Source organism: Lissotriton vulgaris, chromosome 4_1 (genome assembly GCF_964263255.1).
Source record: "Lissotriton vulgaris chromosome 4_1, aLisVul1.2, whole genome shotgun sequence".
Classification (NCBI taxonomy): domain Eukaryota; kingdom Metazoa; phylum Chordata; class Amphibia; order Caudata; family Salamandridae; genus Lissotriton; species Lissotriton vulgaris.
The window spans coordinates 1,542,044,110-1,542,058,931 of NC_141691.1; positions in this window are offsets into that span (position 1 = coordinate 1,542,044,110).

Here is a 14,822-nt window from a genome sequence, read left to right on the forward strand (position 1 = left end):
CATAGGGAGAAAATTCCAGGCAGCAGCAGCTTTAACAGAAAGTGACTGGCCTCCTATACGGACTCGGCGGAAGCGCGGGACAATCATCCGGCGAGGGGAGGCAGATCGCAGAGGTCGGTTCGGCGATTATCTAGCTCACCCCATCAGAAACCTGGGGCCTTGTTGCGAACATTGGTTAACGTAATCTGTAAATATCTCGTCTTGAGTATTTGGATATTTAATCTGTAAATACATGCCCTATCTCCCTCCTGTACCCTGCTCACTGCCCTCCCTCATTCGATCCGTAACTGGATGATGCTATGCCTGCTCTGTACATGACTATGTTTTCCTGTAAAGCGCTCTGATACCCTAACGTGTCAAGTTTGCACTCTATAAAACACATAAATAAATAAATAAATCTACAAGCTTCCTGAGGTCAGTAACCTTGCTCTCAAACAAGTGTTGGCACAGCTCTGGAAAACAAATATCAACCATGTGCTCCTTTATAATAAAGTAGTACAGCCCTGAATAATCATCACCCTTGCAGCCCCTCACCCAGCCCTTCAGTGCCTTGCTGGCAGAATCCGGGAAATCCACCCAAGCTTGTGATGAGATCTTGTGACTGCCCCTGAATCTGAGCCTATATCTCTTAGGGGTCAGTCCAAACGTACTGACTAGTATGGCTTTCAAAGCAGTTTAGAATGTCCAGTGCGCAACCTATGGAGTAAGGATAGTGTCCCTTCCCAATTTGGGCATATACCTCCATAAACTACCATCCCATTACTCCTCTGGGACCTTGTGCACTCCTAAAGCCACTTCATAGGCTGCAAACCATTTGTCTATGTTTTCCCCTACCACATAACTGAGCACCAAATCCTTGAGCATCCAGACTCTGGACTCTCCAGTGGACGCTGCAGGTATGCTGCCATCATTGCTGTTTCTGGACCGCACTTGTAGGGCTCTAATTTCCAGCTCTTTGAGGTTGAGCTAATGGGTCAGTTTCCTTTCCTTTATGACCAGCCTCCTCTCATCTCGAGCCTGCTCCAATTTACAAAGCTCCAGCTTTCATTTCCTTTCCTCCCTCCTGTCTGCCAGCTCCTCTGCGGACCTGTTCTTTGAGGAGACACTGATCCCTGCTCTGGGGATCACCATGGCTTCCAGCACATTGTTGGCCCCCTCTACTGGCCGTTCCAGAGCCATATCAGACAGTAGAATCAGGTCATCCTCCTTCTCAGTAATTTCCTGATCCTCCTCTGGGATGTCATCCCCAGCATCATGGGTCTCTAACCAGGCTCTCAAGGCTTTCTGCAGCTCCACCTTCCTGGTGAAGCCTGTTGTAGAAACTTGAAAATCCTTGCAGAAATCTCTCAGCTGAGGCACAGTGTAGACCTCTAACCTGGCCAGCTCAAAATCAATTCCTGACGGTGCCGGTGCTGCTTCTCCAGAGTAACACATAATTTAGAAGGAAAAATCAAAAGGCTAATCAGGGAGAATAAAAAAAAAAACTCTAAATGGTTTTAGTATAAAGTTGCAGTGAACAATATGTTACTATATGGTATTGCACAAACACAAGTCCAATCTTCACTGCAGATCGCCAATGTTAGAACTGGGGTTTCTGGTTGTTACAGTAGGAACCATGTACACTCAAAAACCACCACTCTAGTCAGGGTAAGCTAGGTACACACTAGAAGATAACCTGTGCTCACCCTCTGGTAGCATGGCACAGATCAGTCAGACTGATCTAAAGAGGCAATGCGTAAAGTATTTGTGCAACACATTTATGCACAGTAATATAATAAGAACTCAACTTAAATACTCTACATGGATTTAGTAAAATAGAATATATTTCTGTGAGTACAACAAGACCATACCAACAAAAACCCAATAAGTAGATCAGATTTATGAATTTTTAAAGAATACATCAAAAAGTAGTACATAGAAGCAAATAGCGCTTAAGGGTTACTTGAGATTGTGCTGGCCTGGGGTGAATCCAAAGTTCAAGCTGACTGCGATACAGTGCGCAAATACTTCACACATTGTCTCTAAAGTTAAACCTAACTGCTCTGTGCCAATTCACCAGAGGGTGTAATATTTCAGACAAACAAGGGAAATTGAAGGATATCTAGGGGCCCAGGGTAGGTAAGGCTATAAGGAACAAGGGTTCCTAAACATTAGATAAGAATAAGTAATATTCTGGGTGCAAAAATAAAAATACCCAGGAAATACCCAATCAATTATTATGAAATAGTTTATTATTATATGAAAATAAAATTGGTTTGCAGGAGTATGTACCTCTAAGGGGCGCAACGGAACAGGCATCACAAAAAATCACAGGCAAAGAAAGTTTTGTGACAACAAGAGTTACATAAAATCAATGCCACACTTCTGTCATAAACAACACTGCTGCATCCAAAAATCTATTTTGCACAATCATACGGGTCACATTGATTCATTCAATGATGTTTCGATCCGCTAAACAGAAGGGATCATCATCAGGACAATAAAATGTTTGCCTGGACACATAAATCAATATTGAAACAAGTGAATACAAAATAAAACCTGTAAGAACAAAGAGAGGGGTAGGATAAAGAAAAGGGTGACCGGGGAGAAAGAAAAAAGAAAAACAAATTTTTGGGTCACTTTAACTTATTTGGAGAATTGTGATCCACCATACACTGAGGGACATATTTTACACAAGCTCATACAGCAGCAGCACAGCAAGGCAGTTTGCTGGGCAGCACTTCACTGCTTAAGAGAGGAAGGACAGAAGTGCCTCATATCTATGTAGAAACGTGGCAATCATGTCCTCCTCCTTTCAGATAGTGCGCTGCATCAAATTGGCTTGCTTCATTGTTTTACTCTTAGTTTGAGATATGCCACGTTTAGCAACTGCTCCAAAATCTAGATTCATAGATGTTGAGCCCTACATCTAGTTGGGATGCTGGGAGTTACACTAGTACCTTGGCATACATACAAACACCAAAGGATTTTTCTCAATTTAGTAGTAGTAAAGTTAGGAGTCCTAACTTTACTACTACTAAATTGAGAAAAATCTTAATTTTAAGACTTTTGGTATTCACAGAAGGCATTTAGGAGTCCTAAAGTTAGTAGTCCTAACTTTACTACTACTAAATTGAGAAAAATCGTAATTTTAAGACTTTCGGTATTCACAGAAGACATTTAGGAGTCCTAAAGTTAGTACTCCTAACTTTACTACTACTAAATTGAAAAAAATCCTAATTTTAGGACTTTCGGTATTCACAGAAGGCATTTAGGAGTCCTAAAATTAGTAGTCCTAACTTTACTACTACTAAATTGAGAAAAATCTTAATTTTAGGACTTTCGGTATTCACAGAAGGCATTTAAGAGTCCTAAAGTTAGGAGTCCTAACTTCTGTGAATACCAAAATGAGTAAGTTCATTCTGTGAATACCAAAAGTAGTAAGTGCATTCTGTGAATTCCAAAAGTAGTAAGTTCATTCTGTGAATACCAAAAGTAGTAAGTGCAATCTGTGAATACCAAAACAGTAGTAAGTTTAGGATTGAGTCTTAAGTTCATTCTGTGAATCGGTCCCACTAAGATTATCTCGCAGACCATAAGAGGCAATTACAGGAGCCTGCTACCTGATTTGTACAGTCAGTGGAAACAACACTTTAGGACCCCAAACATTCTCTCTCAACATTTCTCGTTTTGCACCGAGCTGAGTCATACATTTTTTGGCCCTCCGTTTGGAGATTTTGGACGGGGAAGAGTGGAAAATGCGAACAGTCAATGATATGGTAAGTTGTTACTTAGACACGACTAACTATGAGTGTTATGTATGCAGGAAAATTCATATATGTTTCTTTACTTTTAGAAGATATGTCTTACGTACTGTTGATCATTGCTTTACGTGTACATGTTCGATATATATGTGTCATTGCACATTGTCCTTGGTGTAATACATACACCACATAAACATGCTAACTTTCATGTTTAGCCAGAAGATTACTTTAATAAGTAATTTAGAATGTGTTTGTCAGCTATATGAGAATTGCACTCAACATGTATGTGAAGTATCAAACTTAGGATCAGATTGTCTTGCATTCATTTAGCCATATATAGGTAGTGACACCGTCAACATGTTTGACAATCACACATAGATTTGTCCTTTTATCCCGTTTGAAGTCCTTGCTTGCCTACATAACAGATGCACAGCCTTAGATTAGTTTACATAATTTCGCATGGCTATTTGCTTATTAAATGTTATACATTTTCAATATGTTACATGGATATTTTTATTTGGTTTTATTATTAAATCAGCTAATGTTTTTTGTATGGATTGTTGTCTTAGTGAACTTAGATTGCCACATATGTATGGCAATGTTGACCTTTTTTTGTATGGGACAACATGATGTAGATATAATTGACTTTATATTACAGACCTGTACATAACACTTTCTGTATTTACATGCCTATATGGGATTTTGCATTGAAGTTGATTCTGTACTTATATGCCTTGATTCTTACATAATTTCTTTAGCATGTGACAGCTCAGATTTACCTTATGAGTACACTATAATAGTTTACCTTGGTTGCATTTCATCTATGTTATTTCCTACTGTATGACATCTTTCACAGCCTATTTGTTCACTGTGTCCGTCTACCTTAATTGACTGAGATGCAGGAAATGTAGGCAACTTGGGGCTCTAAATTGTTCATCCATCACATTGATGAGGTATGGCAATGTGGCTAATTATCTATGTGTATATTTGGACCTAAAATGTTGAAATGCCTGAAAATTAGGAGAACTTTGTACTTTTGGTATCATGTGTGTACCTAGATTTGACATTTACGTAAGATTTCAGTGCATGCTATACATAGAATTTTGTTGTTCTTTTTCCATTTGTGTTCCTGATACTTTGATCAGACTACAAATAGATTGTTGAACTACCAATATTCTAATGGCACATTGACAAATAATCCAGGCTTGCCACACCATTGCACATACACACTTCTCAAATTTTGCAAAGATATATTCTTTCTACTCACATTGAATATCATTGTAGCTCACATGATTTTTCAGTTGACTTGTTCAACACTGCAGAAATTGTGGCTCTATCCACTCACACAGTGTGACATCAATCAATCAATCAATCAATCAATCAATCAAGCAATTAGGATTTGTAAAGCAAGGCTAATCACCCAGCAGGGCATCAAGGAACATGCAGGTACCGAAGGCTCACTCAAACAGCCAGGTATTTAAGGCATTTTGGAGTTCTGGAAGTGAGGTGGTGATCTGGAGTTGCGTGGGGAGGCTGGACAAAAACAGGGGGAAAAGCAATGAGAAAGCAGTGCAAATGAGTGGAAAGCAAGGAGAAAGAACTCAAAAACACAGGGAAAAAAGAAAGGCGAAGACAAGACTAAGAGTGATGCTGCAGCTCAGTGTAGAGCTGGGCCTGGGACCTGCTCAATGGGGTCGCCTGCGCCCCCCAGTAAGCAGGTCCTGGGAGAAGGGAGGGGTGCTGGGAGATGGTGAGTGGGTCTAGATGGGAGGCAGGAAAAACTGGCCTCAGGTGGGAGCTGCAATGAGGGAAAACCAGGTAGAAAAGCAATGAAAACGAGGGACAAGCATGGAGAAGGAACTTAAAAATGGCTTTATTCTTTTCACTGTGGGATTTCTCTTACTTCCATTACAGGATAGGTTAAGGAATCACACAATGTGACTTCATTGACTACATGTTTGAGTAAGTTACTCTCTCTATGTGCACATTACACAAGATCTGGGCACAAACACAGAGATGACTATTATGTCATATGTTACAACTTCTTGGTTGGTATAGTGTATATTTCTGCTTTTCGTACCAATGAGCAGGTCATTCCCATATGTGCCATTCTGAAACTGCTCATTGATGGTACTGTGGTGGAAGATGTATGTCTCATGTGCACTTGGTAGAAATTTTGCAAGGACATTGAGGAACTTCTACAATGGACCACTATCGCCTGACCATTTAACAAGTTGTTGGGCTTGCAGTTTCGGTGCAGGTGTGATGTTGCTGCAGAGGGGCATTAATTGGACATGTGTGCAATATATGGTACCAAGCACATGTGGAAAACCAGCAATGTTACAGAAGCCTTCCTTGGTATCCATTTGTTGTTGGGTAGTTTTGGGAAAGAGAAGGTACTGGCTTGAAAGATTTATGATGGCATCCAAAACAGATGGGAAGAAGGCAGAAAAATCCTCCTTGGGAAATGCCAGCCAATCTGGCCGATGTTCTTTGGAAGCATCCTGAAGCCAACATGTGCAGCATGGCCATCACTTTTACAGGTGGTGGGATGGCATTGGTCCTCGCTATTGCTGGTTGGAGACTTGGAGCTATCTTCTCCAGCAATTCCATTAAGGACTCTCTCTCCAATTTGAAAAACTGTATGAACTCCTCCTCCCTGAGGTAAATGAGGGATATGTGCTGATGGAAAACACGATACTTCCTCCTTAGCTGCCTATGGGGTTGTCTCCTAGCTACTCCCATTTGCAGTATAATGACCTCCATGGCATAATCAAGCTTGCCACAGTGTATTGTAATCGTGAGGAATTTGTACTGCAGCTACTGCATCATTTCCTATGCCTGGGTTGCTGATGCACAGTAAATATGGCGCATTTCTAGTGTTGCATTGCTCTACTCCATGATGCTTGATGCAGTGCTATCATATAACAACCGGGGTAAAAGGGTCTCAGGGAAGTTTAAAGACTCAATCAGGCTACGTCCCCTCCTAACTAACATGAAATACTGAAAAAGCCTGGGAGTCTGAAAAGAACTAAAATGTGTTCTAACAAGTGAAAAAGAAAGTGCCCAGTACTAGGTAGCAAAGGAAGAATCCCTGTAAACTATTAACAAAAAATGCATACGCCAACACACAGCAACTGTAGGTGTATCCCAAAATATAAAGATGGATTCCCATCAAAGTCTTGTAAATGATCAATATTATCATTTGGTCATCCAATGGTAGGGATGGTAAGTCTCTAGATCATTGAGACACAGTCCAAACCCTCCATGAGGGATATCCCTCCAAAGTTGCTCGAAGACCATATGTTTGATCAAAAATTGGGAACTAGTGCAGTGCAAAAAGAAGTGAGTGAAAATAAAATGAAATAAAACCAAGAACAGCGCAATTATAGCAGTTCAAACAAATAGCTGCTGGGGGGCCGACATGTTTCTGCCAAATGGGTATAAACTCCTAAGGCTTTCTTCAGGGCCTCTGTTCTAAATAGATCTTGCGACTGCAAAATGTGATACATTTGAATTTACAAACACAACTTATAACTGAAAAAGAAGTGAAAAACCATAAAGGATATACACAACTACTCCTCCAAAAAGGGGGCTAATCCTTAGCCAATCGGGGCATTGCCCAAATGAAACCTTCAGCTATTAGCTGTTTAAGACAGGTCAGAACCAAATGAACTCAATGGGAAACCTTACTTCGAGAGGATGGTTTAGTTAACTGGCGATGTCCGTCTTTCCATTCAGCCTGATTCTTTGTTTTTGGCGAGTTCCCGCGATAGACTGCGACACTTAGACAGGGGAACCCGTCGAACTACAAAATGACGTCATCCACGGCGTCACAGTAGTTTTTTAAAATTCATGTGTCTAACCATGAGGGTTGCGAGGCTTAGACAGAAAATGCAGTCAAACTACAAAGTGACGTCAACTACGGCGTCACAGTAGTTTTTTAGTTAACTTAGTCATGTTGTTTGATGTGGTGTTAGAAGCATGCCGAGAAGCAAGTATAGTACTAAGGATTGAGTATACGGGACATCAGGACAGAATAACAGGATATTGTTATGTCCAAAAGCGCACTAAAATGATATCTAATGCTGCGCTAATGTCCTAGTTTGTTCTTTAAGGTGATGTAGAAAATCGATCAGGGGTATACATAGACACCCAAATCAACACAAATCTACAGGGACCTAACCTCTCGCCATGACTCCTAGGCTCTCATAATAGCCAGCGTCACCCTACATAGTCCTTACAGGTAACTGCAGAATTATCATAGTATAGAGTCACCAAACATGGAAGTTTATAGTCTTGACAGGGGGATAGAATCCCGGTCAGTTATAAACAATTATCATTTGCAGTTAGATGATGGGCTATACGCTAATGCTGATATTAAATCATATTCTCAAAGCGTGGTCCACGGAATATCATCATTGAGCCCACCTGTGTCGGTAGATAGTTTTTAGATCCATCTTTGCTCTTTGGCGAAAAGATATCTGGTCACGTCCCTGATATGTGAAGGTACAAACGGTTTCTCTAGTACTGTCCATGTGAAATCTGTTACAAAATGGTTCAATTCAATAAAGTGTTTAGTTAATTTTGAAACACTTCTTTTGCACCTAAAAGAGCTCTTGTGCTCCAGCATCCTGGTGCGGACTTTCCTAGTTGTCATGCCTATGTATTTCTTCGCACACGGGCATGTTAGTAGGTAGATGACTTCTGAGCTGTTACAGTTAGAAAAGTTCTTCGGAATCCATGGGCGTTTCGTCCCTCTGTCTATCTGTGTAGATTTTGAAGTCTGTGGACACATGGAACAATTACCACATGGATGATGGCCTGTCACTGCCGCCAAATCCCATAAGGTGCCTACAACCCGCTTTGATTTATCTTGGGGACGGGTATGTATTAGACGATCGTGAAGGTTGCTCGGCCTTTTGAAGACAAAAAGAGGTGGTTCTATTTTATTATTGGTACAATTCAGTACACACCAATGACGCCTTACAATTCATTGCACCTGATTCGATTTAGTGTTAAACGTACTTACAAAAGTAAGTCGTTCAAGGGGAGCCTTAGGTGGGGCCTCTTCCAAGAAGGCATCCCGGTGATTATTGACCGCCCTTTTCAGTGAACGTTTTATCAGTTGTTTCGGATAATGTCTGGCTCTTAATTGCTGAGAAAGACCCTCAGCATGTTTGTTGAAAGTTTCTAATGTGGAGCAATTCCTCCGAACCCGAAGGAATTGTCCGTAGGGCAAGTTATCCTTCAAGGATCTGGGATGTTGACTGTCATACAGAAGCAGAGAGTTTCTTGCCATAGATTTCTTAAACAATTCTGTTTGTAAACCCGACGGGGTCACATAAATTGATAAGTCAAGAAAAGAGATTCTTTCTTTACTACTCTCCACGGTAAATTTCAAAAACTCATTCTGGGAGTTCAGCCATTGATGGAAAGCCTGAATGGATCTCAGGTCCCCCCGCCATATCACGAGGATATCATCTATGTACCGCTTCCACCACCGGATGTTAGAAAAGAATGGGTTGGTAGAAGTCAGGGCATACTCTTGTTCAAAAGAATGAACATATAGGTTCGCCAGGCTGGGTGCGAAAATGCTCCCCATACTGGTACCTGATGTCTGTAAATAGATGGTGTTCTCAAACATAAAAAAGTTCTCTTTCATGGAAATTCTAGCTAGTGCCATGATGAAAGGAACAGGCGTGATGGAGTCCAAAACAGTACTCTCTAAGATAGATGTGACAGTGTCAAGAATCTCATCCTGGGGGATGGAGGTATAGAGAGATTCGACGTCAAATGAAACAAGGTGGTCTGTTGCTTCATTGAAATCGATCTCTGGGATTACTCGTAACACGTCCTTAGTATCCTTGAGATACGTGGGCATTGTCTGAACCAAGGGTCTAAGGAAGAAATCCACAAATGCCGACAAAGGCTCCAAAAGGGAACCATGCCCTTATATTATAGGTCTGCCAGGAGGTGGTCTCTGGACTTTATGGACCTTGGGTAGAGTGTAGAAATAAGGTACAGTGGGATTCTGTGTCTGCAGGAACTGGGCCTCTTGGTTAGTGATCCATCCTTCACTTAGGGCTTCATCGACCATGTATTTGATTTCAGATGTCAACATCAGTGTCCTGAATAACAATCGAGCCCTTTTTGTCAGCGGGTTTGATAATAATCAGAGGATCTCTCGCTAGATCTTGTAGAGCCTTTTCCTCAAGTTTTGAAGCGTTCCTGAAGGTATCATTTCTCTTGGGCCAGAGTTTCTCCACTTCGTCCTTAACAGCCTTTCAAAGGTCGCCACTTGTGGTGGTACAGAATGTGCTGGAGGGAGAAAGGAAGATTTAATCCTCAGTCCCGTATTCTTGTCAGTCATAGAGTTCTCATCGAAGTGCTATACCAATAAATACCACTGTGATATGGTTGCATTGCATTCTGCACAAAAAACAACTACATTGTATATATTAGTTACTGCGTGACGCAGTTTGATGCAGCACAGCTTTTAACCCACGCAATACTTAAAAAACAATGTATTTGTGTAAATGCATCATTTTAAAAATATGATTTACTGCTTGCCCACACTTGCATCACACTAGGTGTTGCAAGGATGACACAACACCTTGAATATACCCCTCATTTCTATAGCTGCTGGACCATCTACTGGAACACAGGTTCAGCAGCTGACCTTACAGGGGATCTCCAACACAGTGATCTCCATGGCTGGAGCTGGTGAGTTTACATTGTTGATTTATACTAAACTCATTCATGGATCAACCTTAGTGGCATACATTGTCTTAGTCTCACATTGTACTAACTATATTCTCTATTTGCAGAACAATGTTTATTGAAGTAGTTTGTTCATAATTAAAAAATAAAAACTAGATTTCATTGTCTTTGTCTATAAAATCTTGTTTTTCAGGTATGGGAGTCCTTGAGCTGGACGATGATGCAGAAGCATCTACAAGCAAAGTATGGTGGGCAATCTGCAAAGAGCATCTGATCCTCTTCCAAGCAAATGTATCTTCAGCCAGATCTGCTCACCAAGAAGCGGAAAAACAGAAGGAGCTGGTTCAGGAGTAGGGGAAGGGCCTGGACGATGAGGAATACATTATTGTGCATACATGTAAAACCATAAAGAAGTCACTTCATGACTGGGCAGCAGTGTTCCTCCTAAATCCATTCTGAGAATTGTCAACCCCTAGCAATTATCCAAGCAGCTATGGATGCTACGTCTGCCTATGCAGCACTCACCTTCACAAATCCCTCACATCACAGGTCTTTCTGCACAATCTCCTAAACACTCCTTCTGTGATAGACAATCTTCAGTCTTCTCTTAATCATCTGAAGGAGAGCACACCCGTTGTAAGGTGCAGGTATCCCCAATCATGAATCTTCTCCCCACAACTTCCCGGGTGCCACACCTTTCCGTGCTGATCAACCTGCTGGCCATTTGAGATGGCCTTGCTTGTGGGGGTATTAGCATGTAGTAATGCCAGCCACTGAGAGGATCAGCTTTTCGAGGAACTTAGTGCGGTGCAGCAAGATATTCATGCAATGAGGGCTACTCTGTGTGAGATTGCAGACTCACTTAAAGAACTCCTTCAGATGATTGACAGCCAGGGCCATTGACTTGGGTAATGTTGCAAAGATTTTTTATAAGATCACCCCCATTTTCTGGGCCGATTCTGCTCTTTTTTGACTCTTTGGTTAGCACTCTGCTAACCAGGCCCCAGTGCATATACTCTGATCTTTAAACCCTGAGAAAATGGCTGTACACCTAATTGGCACCTTTACTTCCTATAAGTCCCTAGTATATTGTGCGCAGTGTACCGAGGGACCGTAAATTAAATGTCATTAGTAGACTGCAGCACATTTATGCCACCACTAAAGTGACAATGCAAAACATGCCTGCAGACGTGCCTCCAGTAACCTGGGCTATGCAGGTTTAAACTGCAAATTCAGCCTGCCAAATATCCCCTTCTGATAGTCCTAAACCCTCCTTTTAAATATTAATATGTCACACCTAAGTATCCTTAATGCACAGCAACACAAAGAGCATGATTTTTAAAAGTAGGACTTGCAAAAGTTTAATGTAAAACAAGTCCTTACAGTGACGAGGCCCCAAACGCTATTTTCCCAGTAGCAGGATTAGATGTTTCATATGAAAGCATTTGGAGTTGATATTATAGAGAAATAGTGTTATCTCTACCTAGGAATCAGCTAAAAAGTTAATTCTTGGACTTTTAAAAATATTTATTATGTAAATGTGTTTGTATTTATATAGCACCTTCTACCCAGAGGTCTTGTAGTGCTGTATTCATACCGCTGTGGAACCCTTCCTGGCTTTCCTGTGAGATGTCCACTCCTGGGCACCCCCAAGGTGAAGCCAGGCATACAAGCGCTGCTGGGGCTGTTGTGGAGATCAAGCAAGCTATTGCCCAGAATCACAGAGTGGGACCCATGATTAGACTAGGCACCGAGACGAGAATTATCAGGTCCAGGGAGATTGAGTCCAAGAGCCGCCGAGGCGGCAATTGAACCCTAGTCCCAGGCCAGACCTCTGCATCAAGGTCTGCCGCTCTAACCATTGAGCCACGCTTCTCCACGTTATAATCCAATGTATTGTTAAAGTCGACTTTGTACTAAATATTTTACGAAAGGTGCTTTGAAAAACTCACCTTTTGACATTAAAAACCTCTAGGAGCTTTTTTGAATGAGCTTACAACTGTCACCCATGCAATAAATATGTTTTTGATGTTGTCTGAACTTGATCCCAGAGCTGAGACAGAGGTCTTGAGTGTGGTGAGGCATTCTGTTTATCTGACAGGGTGACCATCTGGGCAGTGCCCAGAAATGTAATTCTCTTCAAAGAGGTCTACCCTGCCACAGTCAGATGTAGATAACACATGTGCCTGCCCATTCTTTTGTATTATTGGACAGCCAGGCACCAACAACAATGGGAGAGGAGCTGACCCAAGAGCGAGTTTTGAGCGACCACAGAGAAGGGGTTGCTCATTTCCCTATTCACAGCTGTAGGGAGAGCTGCGTAACTCTGCACAAGGGAAGCAAGTTTCTACCATCTTACTTTTAAGGAGAGAGAGGCACTATAGGATTTTTTGCTGTAGGGAACACATGAACGTCCACCCATAGGCTATCGGCATGCATTAATATGACACGCCTGGGCACCCTATGCAGAACACTACTGGACGCTTGGAAGACAGAAGGAGGACTGCACCTGCTGTTGAGATATGTGAGGGGAATTCAGAGGCTGCACATGCTCTTACTTGTACCCAGGACACATAAGTGGACTCCAAGGGTCCGTTGGCTGACCTCTTGTTAATCTACAGGGACAGAAAAGCTGCAAGAAGAATACTTTTCCAGCAGCCATGGAGTCGGCTGAGGGCTTCTGTTGGAGTCAGTCCTCACCGCAAGTATGGATCTTTAGGTCCTGGAACCCTTGGCTGGTATTAGAGTGAACTCCTCTTTCCTAACCCTGTAACTTGTGGAGAAGTGTGGCTCACTGGTTAGAAGCGGCAGACCCTGAAGCAGAGGTCGGCCAGGGACCAGGGTTCAATTCCCTATGCGGCAGGGTCTTGGGTCAATGTCCGTGGACTCGATAATTCTCGCCTAGGTGCCTACGCTAACTATGGGTCCCACTCTGCAAATCTGGGCAATAGCTTGCTTAATCTCCACAACGGCCCTAGCAGCGCAGAGGATGCCTGGCTTCACCTTGGGGGTGCCCTCTCACAGGGAAAGCCAGGACGGGTTCCCCAGTGGTATACAGCGCCAGGACGCCACGTAACGGGGTAACAGTGCGCTTTACAAGTATACATACATTACACATTACATTACATTACATAACTTGAGACTTAGAATTTTACCTAGAGAACCGTCATGAGACAAGGACCAACCAGTCAGCTGATCCGCTGAGGGTGCATTGCCAGTGGACCTGACTTTGCTGTAGTGCCCTCTACTATCTCTTTTACAGCAGCAAATCTGATTTAGTGGGCCCACCCTAACTGGCATCCAATGACGTTGGACCCTCTTCTGCTACAGACTGTAGCCATGCCTAACTGAGGAAATATGATTTCCAGAGAAGAGTGTAAGTCAGAAGGTAGAAAGCTTCATGAGGAGCAATGTCAGACTTTTCACACTATGAGCTTTTCCTGCCTGTTTTAAAAAATATTGTCATTTCCATACAGGAACATGAACATGTTTATGAGAGAAATAGGTAGTACAACATACAGCCATCAGGCCTCTCCTCAATACTTTTCCAATACCAACGTTAGAGGAAGAAGAGTAAAGACCCATATACATCGGGTAGATATAATCTGAGCACCAAAGCAAATTTCAACAGTTACCCATGTGTGTCTCAGCCCAGTATACAGTAGGTTTCTAGTGGCATGTAATAACATTTTTGACATTGTCCATTAGTCCTTTTGGTAACATCCTACAATAAGTTTCCCTACTGCTCTGCACCGATATGGACCTCTAAGAGTCATAGTCACATCTGTGCTATATATATATACTAGCTAAGCAATTAACAAGCAATGCAAAGGAAACAACTATTAAAAGAAAAACAGTGCTGTCCTGAGGGTATAATTTTAAGGCAAGTCATAAGGATCCTTACTTTTCTAAAGGAGGCAATTCCAAGATTCATGCTTTTATTCATTTTGAGAAACCTTGGGGTGATTAGGGGCACCATATTTATTTATTCTCTCCTACAAACTGCGATTCAGCAAGTGGTGTGCCTCAGGGGGATACCACAGCCTGCTCATCTCATTGTGTCCCATTTGTACTAATACCAGTACTGAGAGCCCTGCCAATGGGTGACTGCGTAACCCTCTGGCATTGTTTCTCATCAGTGCCCTCTCAATGGCTCTGGTCCATACATCGACATCTAGTTCCCAAGCTGACACAGTCGGTCCTGTCTCAGCCACCTCTTTCATTACTACACATCACCTTGCTAGGACCAAAGCGAAGTCTACAAACATGAAACCTACTTTGCTAGCCTTGGATCTAGGAAACAGACCCAAGAGAAAAACCGTTGCAATACAGGGGAGCGAGCAAGCCTGTACTACG